This window comes from Lutra lutra, chromosome 3 (genome assembly GCF_902655055.1).
Source record: "Lutra lutra chromosome 3, mLutLut1.2, whole genome shotgun sequence".
Classification (NCBI taxonomy): Eukaryota; Metazoa; Chordata; class Mammalia; order Carnivora; family Mustelidae; genus Lutra; species Lutra lutra.
Genome location: NC_062280.1, coordinates 81,063,047 through 81,090,039, shown reverse-complemented (window position 1 = coordinate 81,090,039; position 26,993 = coordinate 81,063,047). Strand labels below are relative to the sequence as shown.

Sequence of the window (26,993 nt, the reverse complement as noted above, 5' to 3'; positions counted from 1 at the left end):
TGCCTGCTGGAATCTTAGAAGTTTCTATATAGAGGCCTTAACTGGCTTTAGTCATGTACCCAGGCCAGATAGCTTCCACACCACATCTCTGTCTCAAGACTGCTGTGTCTTTGGAGCAGCTTCTGAGAGCAGAAAGGGCAGGTGAAACCAAATTTCTGAGGACTGGCAAGGGGATGGGGATTACCCAAGTCTAGCTTGAGGATCAACTGGCAGTCATGTCTTTTTTATGACTTCTTCCAGTATTGCACCTATTATGATGGGCTCTTACAGTTTCGTATGCTCCTCTTCCACTCCTCTTCCTTCCACTGTGCCCTCAGCAGTAAGCAAAGAGTTTCACTAGCATGGAGGTAGCTCATTTGATAGCAATCTGGCTGCATTGGAGACAGAAGTAACAATATCGGCATGTGCAAGAGAAAACACAGGTTACTATAACAATTCTCAAGATCAGTAACAACTTTTTCCACCAACAGCCCCATGATCCCAATTGTTGATTTATTGAGCCCTCTAGTCTGGGGGACATATTGCTCAGGGCTTTGTTTGTGCCCTCATGTAATTTACAAGAGGTGATACACTAGCAGACTCATCAGGTATGAACACACAACATTCTGTTTGTATAATGTCACAAGTTTATCTTTGTGAGGCAGGCCAAAGCTATACCATTTTGGAGGACAGATGTTCTCCTTAGTGTTCAGTGAGAACAGGCTCTATTGGCTATCATTTAAGGTTTGCTGGGTAAACTTAATGAAGGCTTCTATGTGTATTATAATGTACTCCAGCCTAATGAAGGGGACAAAGACTGCAACCAAATGATAATACCAGTAGACAACAGACAATGCTTACCTGCCTTGAGGAGGAGGTTGGCAATTGTAACCATGGGGCAGATTTTCTCCTGTCCCCAGGAAAACCCAGGGCACAGCAGCCCAACAACCCAGGTAGAAACCACACTGGGTCCCATTTGGAGCCACTTAATGCATACTTGGTGATACAACCAGTCAATGCCAAATCAGTTGCTATCCATTAATATGGCAGAATGACTACACCATTCTGGTGATATCCATCCCATATTCCTGGTATAACTAGATTGATTCTTTTTAAAGTGATTTTTCTGTTCCCAACATAGAGATGCCCAGGTGCTAGGTATTCAAAATCTGGGGTAAGCCACATAAACCCATCCCAAAACTGAGTATAACTACTCATTTATCCAATAGTGGTATTTTTAGGACCCTCTGGTCAGTAGTTTGACAGGATGCTCATGGAGTTTGACAAAATGAGAACTCCCATACCTAGTGTAATTGAAAGTGTGTACTATAGGTCAGTTTCTGGATCAGTATTGGTAATGTCAGGTAAATTGAGAACACTAGTTCTAGCTTGTTCTTCCTTAGTGTACTGCTTTTGAAACTTCTAATTGCCTCCCTGGAATGGTGATGCCCACCATAGCAATCCTGAAAATCTACAGAGAACAGCTGCCCTCACACCCTACAGTTGGATTGATTTCTTTATCAGGCAAGCAAATGGGGCCACTGTAGAGAAGTATTTCCATTAGGTGCTGATCACATGACTGGACACCACAGAAGCAGCAGAAATCTAGGGATGAAAGACAGATATTTAGCCAAGATCCTGTATGGGGAAGTATTCCCCTTGATAAGAATTACACTTATGTCCAGATCCTTAGATGGGGATGTGGTTGCAGCTTTAGGAATTTGACCAGGTTGTACATACCATATACGATGGCTATTGGAGGCAGCACTGGCAAGTGTAAGAGGGGCTGGGGATGGGATATTCCAGACCAGGATCCCTACAGTCTCCCCTCTTTCAATGGTGCATATTCTATGCCAAGTATAATGCATTCAACAAGTAAATCTTGCAGCAGGACAACAAGGTCCCAGTGGACATTGAGTAGTTTCCCCTTACCCAGGAGTACAAAGTAACTTGCCCACCCTGGCAAGAAATCATATTGTAAATTCCAGTAGATAATTTCCCAGGTATGATGAGGCTTGATGTTCTGAACAACATGGAGTATTGATCCACAGTGAGAGTCAGGGTAAAGGGCCTACCAGTTGATCATTTAAAGGTATTAAACCCCGAGACAGTACTTTAGTGCACACAATGAAGGCCGTTTTACTTGTTAGTAACTTAATCTCCTGCGTTAATATTCTTTTTGTTTTTAACTCTGCTGCTTGCAGGGAGATGGAACCTGGATTCAATGGCATGTTCTTTTGTTCAGGCTTATACATCATGACTTTTGAAATGTGACCCCCAATCACTATCTATTCAATGAGGGCATCCATACCTGGTACTCAGCTTCTTGAATTCCGTAACAGTAGTAGATTGGTTCGCATGGTGACATGGGAAAGCTTGGTTTAACCAGATGCTGTGTCCACACAAACCAGGGCATATTTAGAACCTTCACTTGAAGGAGGGCGGCAGTATGATCAATTTGCCAATGCCTTACTAGTTGGGAGCTCAGATGGGCGGACCCAGCTCCTTTGGCAGCTGCCTTTCATATTGTTTAGAAGGTAAGTTGTTACTGCATTAATGAAATCACTGTATTTCGAGGGTAATCCAGCATCCTTGGCAATAGCCATCTGCCCTGGGAACTGCTGTGTCAGTCCTTTTTAGTATCCAATCTGCTATATCAACTGAAGGGTCAGTTGCTGGGGCTCATACCTGATCTAGGGCATCAGCTTCCTGATGCCAGCAAGTGTCAGTGTCTTATGAACTAGGTTGTGGGAGAGTGACGACTGCCTCAATCTCTTGCAGGTGAACCCAAATGTCTTTCCACATATCCTGACCCCACAAGGTCCTATTCATAACCCACCCCTTGACTTCCCATTTTCCAAGCATAAAGTTAATCCCTTTAGAACAGCTCAACTGTCAGTGTAAAGGGTTAAGGGACAAGACTCATAAGCGATTACTAGAAAAACCACTCTGAGTCCCACCCACCAGCTGCTGTGGCTTGTTCCTGTTTCCATCCAGACAGTGCTAGTGTTGGGCTGATTGGCAATTGCAGTCCATGCAAATGGAATTGCCTAGACTAGATCCATCTGAATACCAGGCATCAGCAGGGATTTCCCTCATTTTCTGGCTATGGGCTACAGAGGCCACCACTGAAATAGATTCCCATGGGGAATCTGCATACTCTTCAGGGCCTAATAGCACTCACATTCCAGTGACAGGGGGCTGGAGGACCAGATGCTCCTTTGTTGCAAATAAGCATGTCCTTTGGTTAAGGTTGGGGTTTGAGCCATGGCAGAGATGGGTCTATGTTTTTATCATCATATAACATGCCTTTGGGAGAGGCTGTACCTGGAAGAGTACTGCTTATGCTGCTAGGAGACGTTCTGTGGGAGTATTTCAGGTTTCTGCCCCCTCCAGAGCTGGGACACAAATCCTAGGGGTATTCTCTCCTTCTGTTGTTTCCACTACAGCATCCAACCCATGTTTTCTGGAATCAAACACATATAACTCAAATGGTAACCCTGCTTGGGAGATGCCTAGAGGTTTAATATGTCTTGGGGTCCCTGGGTGGCTTAGTTGGTTAAGTGTCTACCTTCAGGTCAAGTCATGATCCAGGGGTCCTGCGATCGAGCCCCATGTTGGTCTCTCTGCTCAGTGGGAAGCCTGCTTCTCCCTCTCCCTCTGCTGCTGCTCCCCTGCTTATGTGCACTCTCTCTCTGATAAATAAATAAATAAAATCTGTCTTATTAATATTTTTGCTGTAGTGAAATCAGCCTGCTGCTCTGATCCCCAGTCCCCTACATGCTCTTCCTTTACCAGGAGACATAAGAGACAGAGGCATTGTGCCAGAGGGGGAATAAAAGTCCTCCAGACCTTAACATCTCTAAAAAGGCTTGCATCTCTTTCACATTTGTAAGGGTCGGATAGGCTTTTACCTTACCAATGACAATTTCTGGGACAGTCCCTGTGTGTTCTACCTGACCAAATGACACAAAAACTGCTGCAGTGCCTGGTCCTTGAATTTTCTGTGGATTCACTACTCATCATTTCCCTTGCAGACTTTCCAGCAAAAACTTGTCCTGCAGTAGAGGAAGTCCTTACATGCTAATATTATATCCTTTCTACTGCACTTTTGGATTTCTGCTGATTTGAGTAATTATAAGAAAGGGTTGAATACCTTTGACCATACACTGAGGGCAGCATTTTGCATTGCTTTGTTTGGAGAAATTTTCAGAAGTAGAGGTTTGGGGTCAAAGACATGATTAATACTGTTGCTAAATGATGGGAAATAACTATCTCATGCTGTTACTTTGCTTGCTTTGGAATTTGATCTATATTAAGAGGTTAACATTTTTATTTAAATAGAAGATAATAACAATACTTAAGTTTTGCAGAATGCTGGGGTGGCTCAGTCAGTTCTCTCGGGTCAGGTTATGATCTCGGAGTCCTGGGATCGAGTTCTGCATTGTTCTCCTTGCTCAGTGGGGAGCCTGCTTGTACGCTCTCTCTCTTTGTCTCTCTGACAAATAAATAAATAATATCCTTTAAAAAAGATAATTAAGTTTTGCATTTTTTTAGTTACTTGTAAAGCTGACAGTTTATGAGCTGTGTTTATTTATTGACATTTTTGTTTTTCTTTCTTAAAGATTTTATTTATTCATGAGAGACAGAGAGAGAGGCAGAGGCAGAGGGAGAAGCAGGCTCCTAGCAGAAGAGGGAGCCCGATGCAACTGGATCCCAGAACCTTGAGATCATGACCTGGGCTGAAGGCAGATACTTAACCAACTAAGCCACCCACGCACCCTTATTTTAATTTTAAAAAAGATACTGAACCCACTTAAGGATCGAATTTTGTGTATGTGTAAGATACTGCTTTTTTTTAATGCTGTTTGATAACTCCAATTTTTATATCAATATGATTTTATGATCTTTATAATATCTGTGAGTTTTACAATGGTAATTATTTTAAATTTCTGGTATTATTTATTTGTCTTATTTCTTTTTGAACAATTTCTCCAGCGGTATAGCGCTTGATTGAGCTTTTAAATAACCTACTATAAAAATTTTAAATTATTGGATAGAGTTTTAAAATATTTTTTAAATTTGACTCTTAAAGTTTATATTTTTTTCCTCTTTTCTTTAGACCAAATTTTCTGATCTGTCTTTATGTTTTTGAGATAGTTGCATAGATCACTAATTTTCAGACTTTTTCTTTTTTTATTTAAACTTTTTTCTTTTCTAATATATAAATGTATAACTATAAAATTCCTTTAAGTACTGATTTCATTATAGGTCATAAGTTTTGATATATTATATTTTCATTATCTTTTTTTATTTAAAAACCATTTTTCCAGTTTTATTGAGTTAGAATTGACATATAACGTTGTGTAGTTTAAGGTGTATAACATGTTAATTTAATACTTAGGTATTGTAAAACAGTCACCATAACAGTGTTAGTTAACACATCCATTAATTCAAAAGTTATCCAATTTTTTGTTATCTTCTTTTATTTTCATTTCTCTTAGAGGTATATCCCTTAATTTTCAACATATGATATTTTCCAGTTACCTTTTAAGCAGATTTTTTTTTTTACATTATACTGAGATGTTAGAGAACTATATAATTTCAAATCTTTGAAATTTGTTGTGATGCAGCATATGACCAACTGCTATATATATATATCCCATGTGCTGGAAAGAATGTGTATTTTGCATGAATGAAGTGTTCTGTTTAGTATGTTATTTTAAATATGCACATAAATTCAAATCTGTTATATGTATTGGTCAAATATTCATTCTGCTCATTATTTGTGGTCATTTGTCAATTAATGAGAGACTTATTTGTTCTTGTAGTTTTCTCCATTTTGACTTTATAATCTTGGACTTTTATTACTAGACACAAAAATTTTGAATTTTCATACCTTCCTGGTGAAATAAAAGTAAAAGCAAGAAGAGGAAAGAAAAAAATATAAATAAGAAAATGAGAGAAGATTGAGAGAATTTACCATAGCTGATAACATCCCCCATTTCATATCTACAAATGTTTACATATATTGATATGGGCTCCAAATTGTCTAAGAGAGAAATTGATCAGAACATGAAATCCAAAAAAATGGCACAGAAAATACATAGGTAAAAGGTATTTTGTACCTTTTGTTGTACTTATGCCAATAAATGATAAAAGTTGCTAACATTGACTAGACTCTAAAGTAAACAAACAATTTAAATATTCATGATTCACTCCCTAGAATGAAAAAAGTATTTGATTGTAAAAAACAAAATCATAAAACTGGAGAATATATTTTAAAAGTCTTGAAAGGCATAAGGTCTTCCAGAAAGCAGAATATATTTTTAAAAAATGATTTATAAGATGAAAATTTTCAACCTTGGACTATCAAAGAAATAACAGAGAACTCACAATAATAACTCAAGTTTACTTTATATCAATAAATATATTTTAAGTGGCAAAAATTTCCTTGTGAATGTAAAATGTATCAAACTTAGATAATGAAACACTAAGCTAAACTCAGCATAAAATAGAATATTACTTGAATTTCTACCATATAAACACAGTAATTTTCAATATTTGATATGCATTTTTTCAAACTCTGTCTATGGATAAGGATATATTAATTCATTGCACAAATATATTTTAAATGTATTGAATGCCAGTGGGTAGATGTTAGTGATGTAATTTTGAATAATTAAATCATTTATATATCATATTCTGGATACTATTTAAAGTCTTTCACATGTACTAACTTATTTAATGTTTACTGAAAGTTCCAGAGGTGGGTTTTTATATCATTATTTGCTAATTATAAATGAAGGCTATAGCAAAATCGGAGGTGTTTTATAACAGGCCCAAGATTACTCATCTGGAGAATTAATTTAGACAGTATGGATAGATTCAGTATTCTACACAGCATCTACAATAAAAAGTAGACCAGTAAAAAGACATTTATAATTGAGTGTTATAAATGCTTTGATGTGGTAATTACAATATGGGCATTGATTAACATGGAATAGCATTAATGTGTGTGTTTGCCTTAAAGAATTCCAGACAAAGTAACACGTAAGCCTCAAGAATGACTCCGGGAAGAATAATTCAGGAAGTGGTTATCTCTACAGATGAGGGAAAATATAGAGCTTTTGAAGAGCTATTGTGGTATAAACTCTGAATGAGAAAGCAAAATGAAAATGAGGGTAACATAATATATACATACAGCATATATATGGATGTGTCTTGAACATACCCATTATAATTTACTTATTCATTTTATCTTGTTTTTTTTTTTTTTTTTAAGATTTTATCTATTTCAGAGAGCAAGAACATAAGCAAGGGGGAGGGGCAGACGGGGGCGTGGAAAGCGGACTCCCCGCTGAGCAGGGAGCCTAATGCAGGACTCCATCTTGGGACACCAGGATCATGACCTGAATGGAAGGCAGATGCTTAACCGACTGAGCCACCCAGACACACATTTTATATATCCTAGGTATTTTTTATCGTTTAAGTTTTTCTGCAAGCTGATTATTATCCTATTATATGTAAAATAAATAGTCTCTACCCTTCTCAATGAATATCTCTTTCTTTTTTCTCCTTATTCACAGCCTTTGAAAAATCTGCTATTTAAATAAAAATTTGGAGGAAGAAAACCAAATGAAACTACACTATGAGAAAAAAAACCTGCCTTTCATTATAGATACTTATTTATCATACAATAAATTGTGAGCTCCTGGGCCCCAGATTTGATGTTGGTATCTGTGAACACCTTTTAATAATGCATATTCTGCTCAACATAAATATATTTCTCCTTGAATTGAATCATGAAGAGTGTATATTTTGCTTACAGTATATTGTGATTATAAATGAATACTTATCAGCAAAACATCACCTTATATGCTATGGAGTCTATGTCAGATTCTCATATTATCAGAAAAATCGAAAATTGTTTTCTAATTTTTAATTTAATATTTTTTGAGTGGATTTCAGCAAAGCCTCCTTTAACTTCTATAAGTCATTCATGTTACAGAAGGAAACAAAGAAGACCTCAATTATTTACCATTATTTCCACTGGACGAAATGGAAGTTTCATTGCCTTAATGATCCTATCAGTCTGATAATTCACAAGAAATCCAAAATTCCAAACTAATGTATGGAATTAGGACTATATATTTATGTTTTTAGGTCTTGGCAGGATATTTCTTTGTAAGTTAGACATTTTTTCCTGAAAATTTATTGAAAATTTCCACAGTAACAAATATTAACTGTATCATAAACTTGAAGTAACTTGAGGTCAGAGATTAATTATAATCTTATGAGTTTCCCTCATACAAGTTGGGATATTAACTTTTTCATAGCATGTACTCAAAAATTATCATATAAAATGTATAACTCTTTCATGTTTTTAATAATAAGAGAAAATATATAAGCACAGCTACCACTTACTAAAACCCTAGTATTCATCAACTTGTGTTATAGGGTATTACAGGCATTTGATCTCTTTTCATTTATTTTCCACAAGAACTCTGAGTTATAGGCGGTATTAACTTTATAGATAATTATGTTGAGACTTTGAGGGTTCTAGAGTCAGGCACAATGCTAATTAAGGTGTGGTAGGCCATAGCTGTTGATTTTTTTTTTTCATTTTGCCACCTAATAATTTCACAGAGAAGACAGTGTTTACTGTCTCATGAATTATGAAAGATCCTGAGAAACAGCACTCATTTTTTGCCCTAGAGGATTCACTAAATTTAACACATATTATTGAAGATAGTCAACATTTTACAACTCTAGTGGCTTATGTAGGATCAGAGGAATAATACAAAGTATCTCTGAGAGATTTCTTTCTTAATTTCTAAAATTATATACTTCCTTTTGTCACATTATCATCTTTGTGTGTTTAAATACCAATTGTCTGTAAATCTTATCCTGTGATCTCACCTTTTAAAAGGAGAATGAATTTTCCATCCTTCAAGTTTACTGTGGGAGTCTTTTCACATCTATTTATAGCACTTAGTTGACCATGTTCTAATTATTTACATATTTCTATACTTCATTCTATATTATAAATGTCTTGAGGACAATACTATAATTTTGTAGATGAAGTCCAAATGAGCACTTTGCACATGATAAATACGGGGGTTATATTAGGGTGGGGACTTCTTACCCCTTGGTTTAGGGTTCCATATGGAGGATTGTCTTTAAGAAAACCATGCCTGACTTAAGGTTATACCTTTTTACTGATCTCCAAGGAAAGAGAATGATTTACTTGTTTGATGAATTTTTAGAGAAAACATTTAAAATGCTCAACTGAGTTTCTTTTTTTTTTTCTACTTTTGCACTTCTTCTACTTGCAGATAACACATATTGTCAGCTCATTGGTATCAGAAAGTTAAGGACGGACTGCTTTGAAGAGACCTGTCATTATCAAGCTATTCTTATATGCATAGGTCTCCCTATATTAAGGATAAATTATTTGTAAGGCCATGTGCCCATATATAAAAACCACATTCTCTAGTCAGTCTTTAGTAATAATAAAGCTGAGATTTTTACCCCACCTGTCTGGACTCAGGTAGGGAAAAAGGATTATTATTTATTAGTCCTTGCCAATCGTAACGTCTAATGCATTCTCCATGAATACTAAAAAAAATACAGAACAGAATTACAGAAATAAAATGTGGCGGTTGGATTGAAACTCATGTTTAGAAAACATGTTATGTGGAATTGTGACATTTTTCAGGTCACTGTAAATTACAGAAGTTTGCAAAATTGAGTGACTATTTTCATACAAGAATACCAGTTTTGTGGGTTGTCAGTATGTTGGATGCTGTGGTTGATACTAAGTTTTATAAGCACATTCTTACCTAAGCACACATGGATATGGGGAAAAATGGGGCTCTAAGCAAAAATTAGTTTTCAATTTTCAGTGCAGACATGTAACAGATAAAATTCAATAGTAAAGATTTTTTCTTTTGGACTATATTTCTCATTCAAGTATGTGAAATAGAGTCTGTGAATTATGTATTGTTTAAAATTTACTATTTTTCCAGCCATTGTTTTACTACTCTAATTACATAACCCATTAGCCCCATCATACATGGGAAACTACCTTAAGTTTTTAGGTCCTAAAGTAACCACAATAAAGGATGTGATGACAGGAATCATAGAAGTCACCTGTGTTTGACTTCTGTCTGGCTGAGGCTAAGCAGAGTAAGAAATTGGAGAGAAAGAATTTTGAACTGGTTATGCCACGGGTGATTAATACATAAGATAATTTACTTTTCACAAGAATTCCCTAGGTCTTTATTTTGGAGTTTAACCTTCAAAGAAAATTTTATTTCATCTTTATTATTTCCTTAGGAACTTCATAAAGGGAGACAGTGGTGTTAAAACTTGGTGTATTCCGATGCCATTCATTCAATCTCATCCCAACCCCTATGATGAGTTTTATTCTACATATATGCTTGAACCAAACTTGGGACAAGAAATGAAACAGACTTGATTATAAAATAACTTTGGAGTTAGTATATTAATGTCTTTGTTGTTTGGTGGTGATATCATTTGAAAGCAAAATTCGTATTTCTAAAGCAGTTCCAGAAGTAGCCACAGAAGAGTAGAGAAGAGTTTTTCTTTTCTTTCTTTTTTTTTTTTTTTTTTTTTTAAGATTTTATTTATTTATTTGACAGACAGAGATCACAAGTAGGCAGAGAGGCCGGCGGGGTTGGGGATAGCAGGCTCCCTACTGAGCAGACAGCCTGATGAGGAGCTCTATCCCAGGACCCTGGGACCATGACCTGAGCTGAAAGGCAGAGGCTTTAACCCACTGAGCCACCCAGACATCACTAAGTTTTTATTTTCTTAATGTTTTCTCCAAATGGAGGTCAAATCTATTTAATTCAGGTGGAAATATTATTAAACAAATTATATCCACTTAATTGAAATTTTCCCTAAAAGTTATTTTTCATAAAAATAAAGTTGGTATCTTATTTCTGTCAATTAGATTCCTTCCTCTTTTTCAGAAATTAGATTGGGAAAAATGGGAGATATATAGTTTTTTTTTTCTGTTTGAGGCGTGAACATTTGCCTCCTCTCAACTTTAAGGAAGTCACTGAATCACAAATTAAACATTTCAACATAGACTGAAAATTTCCAGACAAAATGTAGTTAATGAGAAGGTCATGAAAATGACTTTAAATAGCACTCATATTTTTGATGTTTGGAATTTGGAACTAGTTGGCTTTTCTAACCCTGTAAGTCTCAAAATTACTGGATCCCTCATCGATTTGATTACAGGCCGTATTCAGAGGATGCCCCTGTTAGCGCAGCTGTATTCCATCTTATCTCTAGTCTCAAACTGATTAATTCCTCCTTAAGGTTCTTCTTTGTTCTCTTTTGTGATAAACAAACATACGTTTGGACTTTTCCTAGTCTTTTTTGTTAGATCTTCAGATTGCTTTAAGCATATGATCTTCTTTCCTATCTGCTGGAGATAAGAAATTTATCTTCTTTGCCATAGCATAACAAGCGTCATCAGATTTCAGATTCAATATTTATATCACAGTGCAAGGAGTCCAATCTGTAAAACAGAGATTATATCTCCAATGTTAATACCTCCAATATTAGATTATTGTTACATGAAGGCAACACAATTGTAACAAAGAGACCTTATATGTGACTTAAATAAAATAGAGATTTTTCTCTTGCATAAAATCCAGAGGAGAGAAATTCAGAGATGACCCTACTGTTTTTAGCATGTAGTGTTTATTTCTGTGTTTTAAGCATAAGCTCTAGGATACTTCACAGTATGTAGAAAATGAGAAAAAAAATGAGGTGTCTTATAGCATTTTTTTAGAGATCGTGAAGAGACTTGGTGTAATTTCCAGTCATCAGCCTTTGGCCAGAACTTAGTCACATGGCCAAAACTAGCTATGAGCAATGCTTAGGCACTCTATTTATAGGTAGGCTGCCATCTTTCCAGAGAAAACTTGGGAAAAGACAGGTAAAATAGATGTCGATTGGACAATTGTCTGTCTCTTCATATACTGAAATAATTTATTTTGAGTCTTCCTTTACAGTTCCTTCTCATAAAGATGATTTTATAGCATCTTAAAATCATAAAAGAGAATTTACATATGAATTAGAACTATTTATTATAAACAGAAATTCAGAGAAAACCACTTGAGTTGATAATTTTAAGTATTTCTTAGAGCATGCTGATAATGTTAGCCTTTCCATAATTAACACAAGTTCATATTATAATTTCTAATGCTTAAAAAATGCGGCTAACAAAAGCATTTAAAAATTTTCCCCTAGGGGCTCCTGGGTGGCTCAGTGGGTTAAGCCGCTGCCTTTGGCTCAGGTCGTGGTCTCAGGGTCCTGGGATCGAGGTCCCACATCGGGCTCTCTGCTCCGCGGGAAGCCTGCTTCCCTTCCTCTCTCTCTGCCTGCCTCTCTGCCTACTTGTGGTCTCTCTCTGTCAAATAAATAAAATCTTAAAAAAAAAAAAAAAGATTTTGAAGTTAGAATTAAAAAAAAAAAAAAATTTCCCCCTAGATCAAGATTCTGGCCTCCTCACAGAACTTATTTTGTTTTCCCTGGGTACATAGTCACATACCTTTTATTTTTCTCAGTATCTTAGTTGACAAAATATTGTGACCACTTTTACTATTAGTACCTCTTTCCAATAGACTTTTTGAAGTTAGCTAGCTCTTCACTATAAAGTATACTTTCTACTCTACTAGTTTCTAATGTGATGCAACTTATCTGGGTCTTCTTCAGGGAACTCTCAGAATGCTGTGATCAAGATGTCAGCCAAAGTGTCAATCATCTCAAAACCCTTGCAAAGAAGGATTCACTTCCCACCTAACTCACATAGGTGTTGATAGAATTCAATTCCTTGTGAATTATTAAATTAAAGTCATCAGTTCCTATTTGACTGATGGCTATAGGCCTCCCAGTTTTTTGCCATAATAGCTTCTTCAATATGGCAGTCTGCTTCATTAAAGCATTCAAGCCAAGAAAGTCGTGAAAACAGTCTATAAATGTAATGGAAGTTAACGGCTTTGGTAGCCTAATCACAGGAGGGACATCCTATCACTTTTGTTGTTTTCTATTTAAAAGTGAGTCACTAGGGATGCCTTGATGGCTCAGTCAGTTAAGCTAAGGTCTTGATCTCAGAGTCATGGGGTCACACCCTGTGTTGGGTTCCATGCTGGTCATGGAGCCTACTTAAAAATAAAAAACAAAATAAAATAAAAAGTAAAAATGAGTCCCTAGATCCAACTCACACTCAGGCAGAAGGAATTACACAGCGTGTAAATTGGAAGACAGAATTATTGTGGTCCATTTTAAAGTCTGTCTATTATACAAACTATGCTTAAATCATATGGACTGAAGAAATGTGGCCCAGTGCATCAAACTATTTGCTACAGTTATCTGTAGGATCTTTAAAATGCCTTAATACAGTAGATTTATAAGAAGTTATATCATTCTACATGAACATGTAAGTGAAAAATAAAAGGATAATACATATTATTTTTAAAAGATTGTATTTATTTGAGAGAGACAGAGAGCATGAACAAGGGGGGAGGGGTAGAGAGAGAGAGAGAGAAACAGATGCCCCAGTGATCAGGGAACCCATCATGGAATTTGATACTAGGACCCTGGGATCATGACCTGAGCCTAAGGCAGATGTTTAACTGACTGAGCCACACAGGCACCAGAGCGTAATGCATATTAAAGAAGCCTTCATTCATACATTTTTCTCCTCAAAAATGAAAAAAAGAAGATAAAGGAAACAATTATTATCTATATATGTACAGTAGAAGATATTAAAAATTCAAGGATTGCCTGTGGTTTTAAAATTGAGTGGTTAACAGAACAACATAAATAAGAGCATTCAAAGAGTCAAACTAAAAAAAAAAAAATAAAGCAATTTTTCAATATCATTACTTGATTATAACCAAATTAATCATGACTAGCAAAAACACTAATCAAGCCATGTAAAACAAATTATATGCTTGAAAGATTTACAAATGAGTCAAGCTTAATCTAGCTTTTCTGAATTGAAATCCTCATTAAAAGATCTTTAACCCACTGAATTTAAGTAAAAGGCAAGAAAGACAATAAGTGCTTCCTTTCTCTTAGAAAGAGTAGAGAACTAATGGAGGATGGAAACTATAATTTATTCATTTTAACAATGTAGGCGAAAGTGAAAAGAAGGGCCACATGCACCCCAATACTCATAACAGCACTGTCCAATATAGTCAAACTGTGGAAAGACCCAAGATACCCTTCAACAGATGAATGGATAAAGAAGATATGGTCCATATACACAATGGAGTATTACTCAGCCATTAGAAAGGATGAATACCCAACTTTTGCATCAACATGGATGGGACTGGAGGAGATTATACTGAGTGAAATAAGTGAAGCAGAGAAAGGCAATTATCATATGGTTTCATTTATTTGTGGAACATGAGGAATAGCATGGAGGACATTAGGAGAAAGAAGGGAAAAATGAAGGGGGAATATCAGAGGGGAAGATGGACCATGAGACTATGGACTCCAAGAAACAAACTGAGGGTTTTAGAGGGGAGGGGAGTGAGGGGATGGGTTCACCCAGTGATGGGTATTAAGGAGGGCATGTGTTGCATGGAGCACTGGATGTTATATGTAAACAATGAATTGTGGAACACTACATCAAAAACTAATGATGTATTGTATGGTGACTAATTTAACATAAACAGAAAAATGTAGGCAAATTAAAGTGCTGACTTTTACTTTTGGGTAATAAACTCCTTTTTTATAATAAATTATTTTAACAAAAAATATGTTGTTTTTTAAACCTTTCTGAAAATTTGTACATTTAAAGAGAAAAAGTAGGAAGAACTTACCCAAATATTTTTAGGTTATTGCTTAAGAGATTATAAATCATGTTAAGAACACATAGTCTAGGGACCCTGGGTGCCTCAGTCATTAAGTGTCTGCCTTTGGCTCAGGTCATGATCCCAGGGTGCTGGGATCCAGCTCCACATTGGGCTCCCTGCTTGGTGGGAAGCCTGCTTCTCCCTCTCTCACTCCCCCTGCCTGTATTCCCTCTGTTGCTCTCTTGCTCTCTCTCTGTGTCAAATAAATAAATAAAATCTTAAAATAAAACCCCACATAGTCTATATTATATATTCTATCTGTGTCTAAGTGTACCATATTTATATATATGTATATATATGTATACACATGCATACTCCACATTTACAGGGATAGATATGTATTTTATAGGAGAGATATGTGAAAAAGTTATAACTCAATTATGATAATAAATACATTTATATTTGAATTCCATGTATTTGCATTTTTCAAGTATAGATTTTCATGCTCAGGTAAACACAAAGTTAATTTTGTTAAAAATGATATAAAAACAAATTCATGAATTTGTTACATGTTTTTTTATTCATAAACAATAGCCAAATACAAAAAATACCCATACTCTTGCCCCCCAAAAAAGAATTTACCACATGTATACACTGATTACATATTTGATGATTTATAGCAGATTATAAGAAAAGTATTAAAATAGGGACTTAAACTGGATATTAGATAAAATTTTACATGAATTTTACATGTTTCAATTTGGAGTGAACTAAAGCTAAAAGTTTATTTGTGTATGCATGTGTGTATATTTCTTTTTTATCATGATTGTAAGTTTGACTCAATTCTGACTCTTTGTCAATATTTAATTTTGACAATATTAAACTTGGAAAAAATATTAAGAAACAGTGCAAAAAATAGTCTATTACCTTTAGTTGAGTATTTTAAAAAGCCTAATTTATTACTGTCACAAAACTGAAGCTATCTTTTAATGCTACTCTTACTTTATGAGAAGATTTTATTTAATGACCTTAAATTAATTAAATGACTTTTGATATTTGCTTAAATCATCACATTTTATCTTTCATTTATTATAATACATTAAATTACACTAACAGAGTTCATTTTATAGGACCAAACAACATGTATACAATTTTGGGGTATAACTAAAGTAAAATATTTGTAGATTTAGTATTCTTATATTTTATTAAATAACTTGAAAAGCTAAAATAAGACTATTCTTCAGTCTCTTCCTACCACCTCATGCTCTATACTCCCTGCCTCACTCCAGGTTCTTTTTTCTTTTTTTTTTAAGATTTTATTTTTAAGTAATCTGCACCGACACCGGGTTCAAACTCATAACCCCGAGATCAAGAGTTGCATGCTCTACTGACTGAGCCAGTCAGATGCCCCCAGGTTCTTTATCATAGTTTGCTTTCAGTACTTTAATCTGTCATTGTCTCTATAGGAAACAGATGGTACTCTAAAATTAGAATAATTCGAGGAAACTTTAAAAAAGAAACTACTTAGAAAACTGTGGAGAGGGTATTTAAGAACCACAAGTTGTTAACAGAACTGAAGATATTAGAGGAAAAAAGAGTTACCAGAAACCAAAGAGGCTCACCCATTCTTGACACAGGCAATCAAGAATATTTCAGGAAGAAATTCAGGGGATTAAATATCCTGATTTTACTCTGATCCCTCCCCTCCATCCCATTCTGGGGTTACTACTTATCGACTGAAATCAACCACAAGCCAGGAAACAAGGAGCCAGAAGAAATCAGTCCACATTGAACAGTCATGAGACAGAGAGGATGAATCTAGGGAGTTAATAGGAGACATTTGGCAGAATATCATATTAGATTTATAGAAATAATTGGAAGATTTGCCCCTGTGAGCAGGAGATATTTTTTAAGGGATGGAGTGGGTGGGATCATAGGCTATCTGTGTTTGTTAATCAGCCTGATCCAAAAGAAGAGTAAACTTTTTCTAATCTTCAAGACAGGGTGAGAGAGAGGTCAGGAGCCTACTAGTGGCAGGAGGGGGACTATCTATGCTTAGTCAAACTGTGGGAAAGTTAGGCCATTTTAGTCAATGGTCTCAATTTCTCCATAGTTACTTTTATTTAAATTTAAGGAATTTGACATTTGGGCCCATTTTTACTTTCTGTATTCAACCAGGTGTGAGTAAGTCACTGGGGGTATTTCTGATTTTTCCTGAACAAGCTCAGCCTTATGCCTTTGCACAATCTTCCACACCACCAGAGATAAATGGGATTTCAGCAAGGCCTCTGGCTTCTCTACTGCTGGATCTCCCTGTTAAATTTCTGGTTGGTCTGCCTTTGTGATGCTTGTCCCAACCAGTCAGTGTGGTGACTTCCAGCTAGCCCATGTTAGCCTTCTCTAATTATTTGCCAAAGAAATCTCTACTGTTTTGGACAGTGCCCTGGGCATGGATTTTTCCACACTTCATTCCAAATAAAACTAGCCTATCTGGGAGTACAGCCAGGCTGCTGATGTTTAAGACCTAATCTTACCCAGAGTTAGTGGGTTTTCTTGAATAAACAGTTCTTAATTTATTAAATCTTCAAATGGTTGTTCTGACACCTGTATTCAGTCCCTATCACTGCTTTAGGGAAATAGATTATGATTAATCAAACTCCTCATTCTGCCATTCTGGAAGTCTTACCCCCTCCACATTCTACACTTTTTTACCCAGAATTTTCTTGCCTCTAGATATATATGTAAGATGTTCCCTCTCAAGGTTAGAAAGGCCATTCCTGGAAGTGCTTAAATAAAAGATCTTTCATTTTTTCCCTTTTTACACCATTTATATCAAATCAAAAATTGTCACCGATCTTATTGCTAAACATTATTAAATTAAGATGGTAATATTGTGATATATAATAAGCATATATTTGGTCTTCTCCCAAGTTTCTGGCACAGAGCTGCTAAAACACCTGCAATTTCCTAAGCAAAGAGAGCTATAAAGGTGTCTTCTGTTATGTTAAGGAGGTAACTTTTGTGTTAATGAGTCCCCTAAGGTTGGGGGGCTGGTTGATGGGGAGGGTTGGAATTTTCAGTAGCATCCTCTGACCCCAGGGGAGGAAAGAGGGGCTACAGATTGAATCAATCATCAATGGCCGATTACTTAATCAATTGAGCCTGTGTTATAAAGCCTGCATAAAATCCCCAAAAGATGGGATTCAGACAGCTATTTTCTTTCTTCATCTGGCTATTGATTTGTATCCTTTGATATCTTCTGTAATAAATTAGTAATCTAGTGAGTTCTGTGAGCCATTCTAAAAAATTAATCCAACCCAAGGAAGGGTGTTGGGTCATGGGGACCTCTGATTTATAGCCAATGGATCAGAAGCACAGGCAACAACTTGGTTTGAGGCTGGCATCTGATGAGGATATCTGTCTTGTGCAACGGAGCCCTCAATCCATGGAACTTATGCTATTTCCAGGTAGATAGTGTCAGAATTGAATTGAATTATGGGATATCCAGCTGACATCCAGAGAATTGCTTGCTTGGGGGTGGTATGGAAGAAGCCCACCTCCACACACTAGGACAGGGTGCAGAATCAAAATAAGGGCATTCCATTCCATTCCATACTGCCTTATTTTAGGAAAAAAAAAAAAAAAGTCCTCTCCTAAATGGTGTCCTGCTTGACCATCTTAAAACCAATGTTCCACTATGTACTATCATAGAATCTGACTATGAATCTGGTTGTAAGATACACATACTTGCTTAAATATTTGACAGGAATGCTAATGCTTCTCTAAAGTTACAGTTTTCTGCCTTATCTAAACCCTTTTTACCTCTGTGCTTCATCTTTACTACTCTACACTTGTACTTTATTTTTTAGTAATTGGATACGAATGTAGTTCCTTAGAACATACCATATTGTTCACATCCCAGCAATTTGTAATGTTTGAATTACAATGTATGGATTACCTTTCCCTGATACTTGTTTAATTACCATTTACCTATCCTTCAAGAGTATACAGGTACATATTCTCAGAGCCCTCACCCTTGAGGGTAAGGTTAGCTTTTTACCTCTCCCTTAGACTTCTTTGTGCATATCTGTAATATTTTGCCCTAGTCTTGAAACCATTATCTACTTCTGAGACTTCCTCATCCACTAACATGTTTGATACTCAAAGATATATCATCTTTTTTATTTGCAGTACTTAACATAGCGCCTGGCAAAGGGAATGAGTTTTATAAATATTTGTGAACAAAATCCAACTGATTCTAGCTGACAAAAATGCAAATTATAGCTTATTTTTCTCTATAAAAATTTGCATATATTCTTTAACATCAATCCAATATTTTCACATCAAATTCTATGAACATAAGCCTAATGACTATGAACTTCGTTTGTAAAGTAGCAAGGATGGACAGATGTACAGCTCCATAAGCCCAATTATCTTTTGCCTCTGAGGGGAAAGCAAGCTGTCAAAAGGGGCAATGGATGCCCCACTGTTGTTTGCACCGGGTTGGAGAAAATTACTAATTTCTTCATATGCAAGATCAAAACTGCATTATGTCATTGTGTCACCATGTCACTGTACTCATGTGCTTCTCTTAGCTTTTATCATTTCCCCCAAAATTCATTGCCTGGAGGCACTAAGACAATGCACAGATGGTGCCTACTCTACACACTGTAGCCTGGCCTATGTTCCTTTTGAGGATTATCGTTATGGTAATTTTGAAGAGGATTGATGACATTCTTTTTTTTTTTTTTTAAGATTTTTATTTATTTACTTGACAGACAGAAATCACAAGTAGGCAGAGAGAGAGATTGGAGGAAGTAGGCTCCCCGCTGAGCAGAGAGCTTGATGCGGGGCTGGATCCCAGGTTCCTGGGATCATGACCGGAGCCAAAGGCAGAGGCTTTAACCCACTGAGCCACCCAGGCGTCCCGAGTGATGACATTCTTATGAAGACAGAGCTGGTTTTTTGTTTGTTTGTTTGTTTTTAAAGAGATACTTAGAATGCAGAAAATAGCACTTCATTTTATTATATTACTATATTATATTATACTAACAAATTAAAACTAAAAAAAGTTTTTTGGGAAATCAACATTAACTTTATTAGTGACATCATAGTGATATAATTTTTCAGTTTCTCTATCACTTTGTATTAATGATAAAAGAAGAAAAGAGCACCACTGCAAAATATACTTCAGGTCAGCTCTATATCACTTAGATTTGGTATCTGTGTTTCTGACTTCTTAAAAACCAAGAACCTGAATGAAACATAGCAGAATGGATAAAATTATCAATTAATAAAAACCCTTAAGATTAGGAAACCAGATAAACTAATTCCACACAGAGAACATCACAGACATTCCTCTTAAATAAATTTGTTTTTAAGAATATTTAGTTCACACTTCACCGGACTTATTTAGTCATTCAGTACACATGTTTGAATACTCAAATATGGAACTAAATAGGCACTAAAAAGATATGGATTTTTCAAAATAAAAATATTCATAAATCTGTATTCTAAGTGAGAGAGAATTCAAATTAACAGTGTGTACACATACCATTAAAGTAAAAATTAAGAATATACACTAACTGTAAAGATTGTATTAGATATCCTAGATAATGCAATAAGATAAGAAAAGAAATAAGGTATAAATCAGATAAAAATAAGAGCTAAAACTCATTATTTGTAATAGTACAGTTGTTTATACAGAAAGTCAGTAGAATTAATCCTCAATCAAAAAACACTTCTAATAAAAGAGTTTAGCAAATCTGACCTACCACAAGCTCCATATATTCAAAGCAATAGCTTAAGCTTCCTATCTAGTAGAGAAATATATTTTTGTTTGTAAAATATTCCAGGCCATTTTAAAACAAGAAATGTAAAAGATATAAATGTAGGGTACACGTGTGTACATGTGTGTATTAATGGGTACCCTATCTATACTATTATTAAAGTGAAATGTGTACACATATAAGAAATGACATATTTTGAACAGGACAAAGCAATTCTTTGATTATGCAGTAGGAGAATAAATAATCAATTGTATGTTTGGTCACCTACTCTGAAAAAAAGTTAGGGAGCATATCTATCAAAAACAAGCATACTTGAAAATTGGATATCAACATTTTCTTTTTTTTAAGATTTTATTTATTTATTTGACAGAGAAAGAGAGCACAAGTAGGCAGGGCTGCAGGCAGAGGGAGAGGAAGAAGCAGGCTCTCCGCTGAGCAGGGAGCCCAGTGCGCGGCTCAGGGATGTGGGACTCAATCTCTGGACCCTGGGATCATGACCTGAGCTGAAAGCAGACACTAATCCAACTGAGCCACTCAGGTGCCCCTGGATATCAACATTTTCTTATTCTTATTCTTTCTTATTCTTATTCTTATTCTTAGATCTTACTGAGACTGTTTTTACATTATGATAAATAACCAGAGAGTTTTGGGACGCCTGGGTGGCTCAGTTGGTTGGACGACTGCCTTCGGTTCAGGTCATGATCCCGGAGTCCCGGGATTGAGTCCCACATCGGCTCCCAGCTCCATGGGGAGTCTGCTTCTCCCTCTGACCTTCTCCTCACTCATGCTCTCTCTCACTGTCTCTCTCTCAAATAAATAAATAAAATGTTAAAAAAAAAATAACCAGGGAGTTTTATTTGTTACACAAATCCATTTAACTTTTAAGTAACTTTTTTTTAAAAATAAATCTTATAAATGTTCACATTCCTAAGAATAGTCCTGGCACTTTTCACTAACTCTTTGGATTTCAGTCTCATGATGCTCTTTCCTCTAATGTCCATCTGTTAGAGCAGAGTTCAGGATTACTGCTACCCTACCCACATACAGAGACAATACAATGCTTGAACAGATTTCTTACATTGTTGATTATTTGTGTTTTATTACACTCCAGGAATATGGATTAGAATGAAAATCTAAGTTTGTATGACAAAAGGTATTAATAAGAAGAAATCTTATTGGGTATATTTCTTATATGATTCCTTTTTTTCTTTTTGTCTTTTAGATGCTCGCAAAATTGTCCATTTAAAGAAGTAGTGATATTAGAAGTTGAATTGTCATTGGGAAAAAATGTTCCTGTCTAAGAAAGAGTGTAAGAGCTTGACATATTCATTTATTTCAAACTTGAAAACTGTTTGTACTTGGTCAAGTCTGAAAAAGATAAAAATAATTTTGAGTATGGCTTTCTTGTTTTAGGACTAATCACATACAATGAATAACAAAAACAAATAGAGTCTGATCTACGACATCATATTTAATAACTTACTGGTATATACATATTTAAGAAGCAAAATAAATTCTTCCTTTCTTCAATACACTAAATTTTAGTTGTTGTGAATATGTTCCTGTCATTTTGTTAGGAGCTGTGGAAACATGAAAGTCTCTGCCCATGGGTATTTGTTCCTTTTCTTTTTCTTTCTTTCTTTCTTTCTTTCTTTTTTTTTTTTTTTTTTTTTTTTTTGAGGGAGGGAAGGAGGGTAACCAAGTAAATAAATAAAATGTGCAATTAAAAAATTATGATAGTAGTGCATGATAGGAAAGTGTAACAGACTATAAGAGATGGCTCTTAGATCATAGAGGACTCTGAGAAGTGTGTTCTGAGAAAGAGCCATTGAAGGAGGAGCCTGTTTTATGAAAGGAGAGCACATGTGAAAGGGCAGTGCCACAATATTAATAAAAAAGGAACTCTTAGGAGGGTTTTTGATGTTACTATATATCACGAATTTTACAATTCCATGTTTTACAGGTAGGTATGAAATTTGTTATTCCTCCCGGATCATAATATGCCACTTTATTCCAGGGTACATGATAGTACAATTAATTGAGTTGAACAATAGTTTATTATGAGAATGACTAGGCTCTTTTTCTCTCGTTATTGAAAACAAACCTTAAATATCCCCAAATACTTTCCTAAACATGTAATATGACCAATCTGCTACTAAAGGGGTTTTTTTTCTATAAATAATTATATATGCTTTCACAGTTTAAACACAAATAGCCCATGGAAGACATGCCATGTGGGGATATGATATTGACACAAAGAATTTAAACTGAAACTCTAAAGAAAAAAGATTTTATCACATGGTAATATTGGGTTGAAAAGATGAAGAATTAAGGAAAACATCCCACATATAAACGAAATTATAAGGTATTTGTTTTTCTCTATTTGATTTATTTTACTTAGCATAAAACAATAATAACAAAAACAAGAGAGAAACAGACTCCTAAATATAGAGAATAAACTAGTTGTTATGGAGGTGAGGGGGTGAGAAATAGGCAAAAGAGATAAAGAGGATTAATAGGTACAAACTTTTATTTATAAAATAAATCAGTTATGAGGATGAAACATATAGCATAGGTAACTTCAGAGAAAGATGTTTATGTTTGAGTGAATATAAGATAATATTTTATTTGCTTTAATAACTTAAAACATTATCTTAGTAAAGGGCAGATCTGAGAAAATGAACAGGAAAATCTTGCCAAATAGAACACATTACCTTTATGTGTATCAGAGATGACCAGCTTACTCAATGGAAAGCTAAGGCATCTGAGTTAATAAAGTGAAAATTTGAAACAGAATTGTCAGTAAATAGGAGTAAAAAAATGAGAAGAATGGGAAAATTAGAGATATGCTAGGTGTTTTCAGTTTCCATTTACAACTGATACATTTTCAATAGTTTTAGAGTATGTTTATTCAATTAAATAGATTTATAGTACTTTATATTAGAGTGTAAGAAATGGTGTGGATATTTTCCCAGCACATGAATTCTAGCTGGCACCAGAGTTAGAAGGAACCAGTGTAAAAGATAAAGGTTTTTCAGAATCCTCTTCCTTATCTAGCTCATATTAGTTGATCAGTTGAACATTCTAAACACCAGATTCTAGACACTTGTGCTTTTCTTTAAAGACCTACTACATTGGTGCAGTAGGCAAAGGCATAAGTAATAATACAAAATTGACATTTTCCCCAAACTTCCACATTTCATCTCAGGACAGGTCATTTTCTTGGTTTGGGTGTTCACCATGATGATGGAGACACCTCAGATGGCTAGTAATATGGGACTCCTCTTAGTTCATAGAGTGATCACTACTTGGAAATTCTCTTCATTTGCTTTTCCAAGGAGAAAACAGTGTTGAGTCTGAATATGACATGTCATTTTAACAAGCAGGATGTTCAGACTGACAGAACATGTGAGAGATGAAGAAAATCAACCAAGACAGTAATGGAATTAATATGGGAGCCCAGAAAGACAGCATGCTATACAATCAATATGTAAAACCGAGAGTTCTCCATTCATCAGAAATAATAGCAGGGTGCCTGGTGGCTCAGTAGGTTAAAGCCTCTGACTTTGGATCTCAGGGTCCTTGGATCAAGCCCCTCATCAGGCTCTCTGCTCAGCAGGGAGTCTGCTTCCCCTCTTCTCTCTCTCTCTGCCTGCCTCTTTGCCTACTTGTGATCTCTGTCAAACAAATAAATAAAATTTTTTAAAAAAAGAAAGAATGACATAGCATGTCTCTTGAGTAAATATTTTGTCCATAGATAGCAAAAAACAATATCACACCTAGGAAAAAAGTTACCAAGATATGTGCAAAAATCTGTATGAAGGAAGTGGTGACAGTTTGTTTAAGAAAAAAAGTAAGCTCTAAAAATATGCACAGAAATGCCATGCTAATGAATGGAAAGACACAATTATCTTAAAGATTTCAGTTCTCTAAATCTGATAATACAAGTGTAAGTAATCACAATAATATTATTGGTAGAGTATGGAAAATAATAATATAGTATCACAAAAAAAGATTCATACATATGGTACCTCACTTAACACATAATGAAGTTATTTTAAATTAGTGGCTACAAGGTACATTTTAATGGTATTATGAAGAATATATATATACATATATATGTATATATGTTTATACTTAATGAAGAAATAAGAGAGGAAAATATCAAAATATTTGTGCCTTACACTTTCAAATTTTCATACATAAGATTTTAACGTGAGGGTTGCCTGCCTGGCTCAGTCAGTAGAACATGCAACTCTTGATCTTGGGGTTGTGAGTTCAAGCCCCACCACTGGGTGCAGAGATTACATAAAAATGAAATCTTTTGAAAAAAAAAAAAGTTTACAACATGAAAAGAAAAACAACATACTAGAAACAATTGCCATATATATAAAACTACATATGTATATAGATATGCATATACATGAGTTAAAGTACGCCAAAATTTAAGAAAATAAGGGCCACCACGTGAGATTGCTCAGGTTGTACTTTGTATAAGGGTGATTACTGGGGGGGAAGGGGACTGAATTCCAATCTGCCCTGTACTCACCAAACATCATGGGGTTGTATCTACTTAGAGGAAGACTTTATCTTCTATCTTCACTGCAGGTGCCCAGTGGCTTATGGTAGCCCTGATGAAGGCAAAGAATATAAACAGGCAATTCACACACAAAAAATGCAAAAGAATAGAATAATTAAATGATTTAAAATATCTTATATACCTCCTTGCAATGTTAAAGTATGAGTAAAGTATGAGTAAGTGTAGAATTTTTTGGAAGATAGCTATCAATATATAAAATATATAAGTATTAACTCAGCAATTCCACTTCTAAATAACTATTACACAGATGCAGATACATACAAAGATTCATGAACAAAGAGTTTAGTTGCAGCCTCGCTTCTAAAACTAAAATAGCAAAATAGCCAAGTTTTCATCAATGTAATGTTGGATAATCAATTATTTTAAATTCATTTCATACAATAGTATGCAATAAAATTATAAATAAATGTAAATAAATGTATTGTGTAAATAAATGTCCATAAAACTTTGTTTATGGATAGTGAAAAGTCTCCATGCATTTTGCTATGTAAAAACAAAAAAAACGAGTTTCACCTAGGAATAAAATTACTGAGTTACCAAAATAAATAAAACCTGTGAGGTTTATAGAGGTGAATGTACTAGAGCATTTGGTTGCAATTTAAATAGGGAGTATACGGCAGACCTCATTGAGAAGTTGGAATTTGAACAAATACTCAAAGAAAAATGGAATTGGCCATATAGATAGCTGGTAAAAGACTTTCCTGCTGCTGGAAAGAATAAGGGCATAAGCAATGAAGTATGCATACGCCTATGTATGCAGAGGATGGGAAAATGATGTGGCTAAAGCAGAGTGAGTAAAACAAAAAAAGTTTAGTGAGAGATAAGATCAGAATGGAAATAGAAATAGTCTACAAGTTCACCAGAGTAGAGTGACAGCATAATTTATTGTCCAAAAGTAGATATTTGTGAAATGAAAGGTGACCCCAAAATAATGAAATTTTTAAATCTGTGAAATATTTATATATTGATAAGTCAGATTATAAAATGGTTTATTAAAAATTGAGGGAATACATTATGTCTTTGAGTTGAATAAGACACTTTTAAATTATAGGTATTTTAGATTAAAATGTAAATATACATTAAATGGGCAGCAATAATTGTAGAGTTTTGATAAGAGGAATATCATGATATAATTAACTTTGATACTCTGTATGGCTGGTGGATTGAGAATGGACGCTAGAACCAAAAGCAAAATGTAGGTGATCAGATAGGAGGCCATGGCAATTTTCCAGGATAGAGAAGATGGGGGCTTGTACCAAGATTTAGAATGATTATACTTTTTAGTTTTTATAGTTTTATATAGTTTTTTAGTTTTATAGTTTTTAATAGTTTTTAGAAATGAAAATAAATTAAAATAAAAATTAAAATAAATCTAGTTGAAAATTCTTAAAGCTGCAAAAGTTGACATGCAAAGGTATTAACAGACTTTGACTCTGGGGAAAAGAACAAAACATCAATTCAATACTTAGAATTTAAGAGTTTTCATTTGGATTTTATATTGAGGTTATTTTTAAAGATTTCTTTTTTTTTTTTTTTAGAGTAGTATTAGGTTCACAGCAAAATTGAGAGGGAGGTAAAAGATTTCTCCTGTGACCCCTCTCCCCATACATGCATAGTCTACCCCATTATCAACATCTCTCAGTAGAGTGGTACATTTGTTAAAATTCTTGAACCTAAGTCAACACATCAAAATCACCTGAATTCTATGGTTTACCTTGGGGTTCACTGTTGGTATTGCACTTTCTTTTTGGGATAAATGTAAAATGACATGTATCC

General features: G+C 34.9%; 1 long non-coding RNA gene across 1 annotated transcript in view; it reads right to left on the bottom strand.

Moving 5' to 3' along the window:
* Positions 1–372: 372 nt before the first annotated feature.
* LOC125095300 (uncharacterized) overlaps positions 373–26,993 on the bottom strand; it is a 57,283-nt gene continuing 30,662 nt past the window's right edge. Inside the window, exons 4-5 of the long non-coding RNA XR_007125844.1 lie at positions 25,167–25,248; positions 373–1,584 (exon numbers count right to left, since the gene is read on the bottom strand). This is a non-coding gene — a long non-coding RNA (uncharacterized LOC125095300). The remainder of the gene's footprint in view (positions 1,585–25,166; positions 25,249–26,993) is intronic.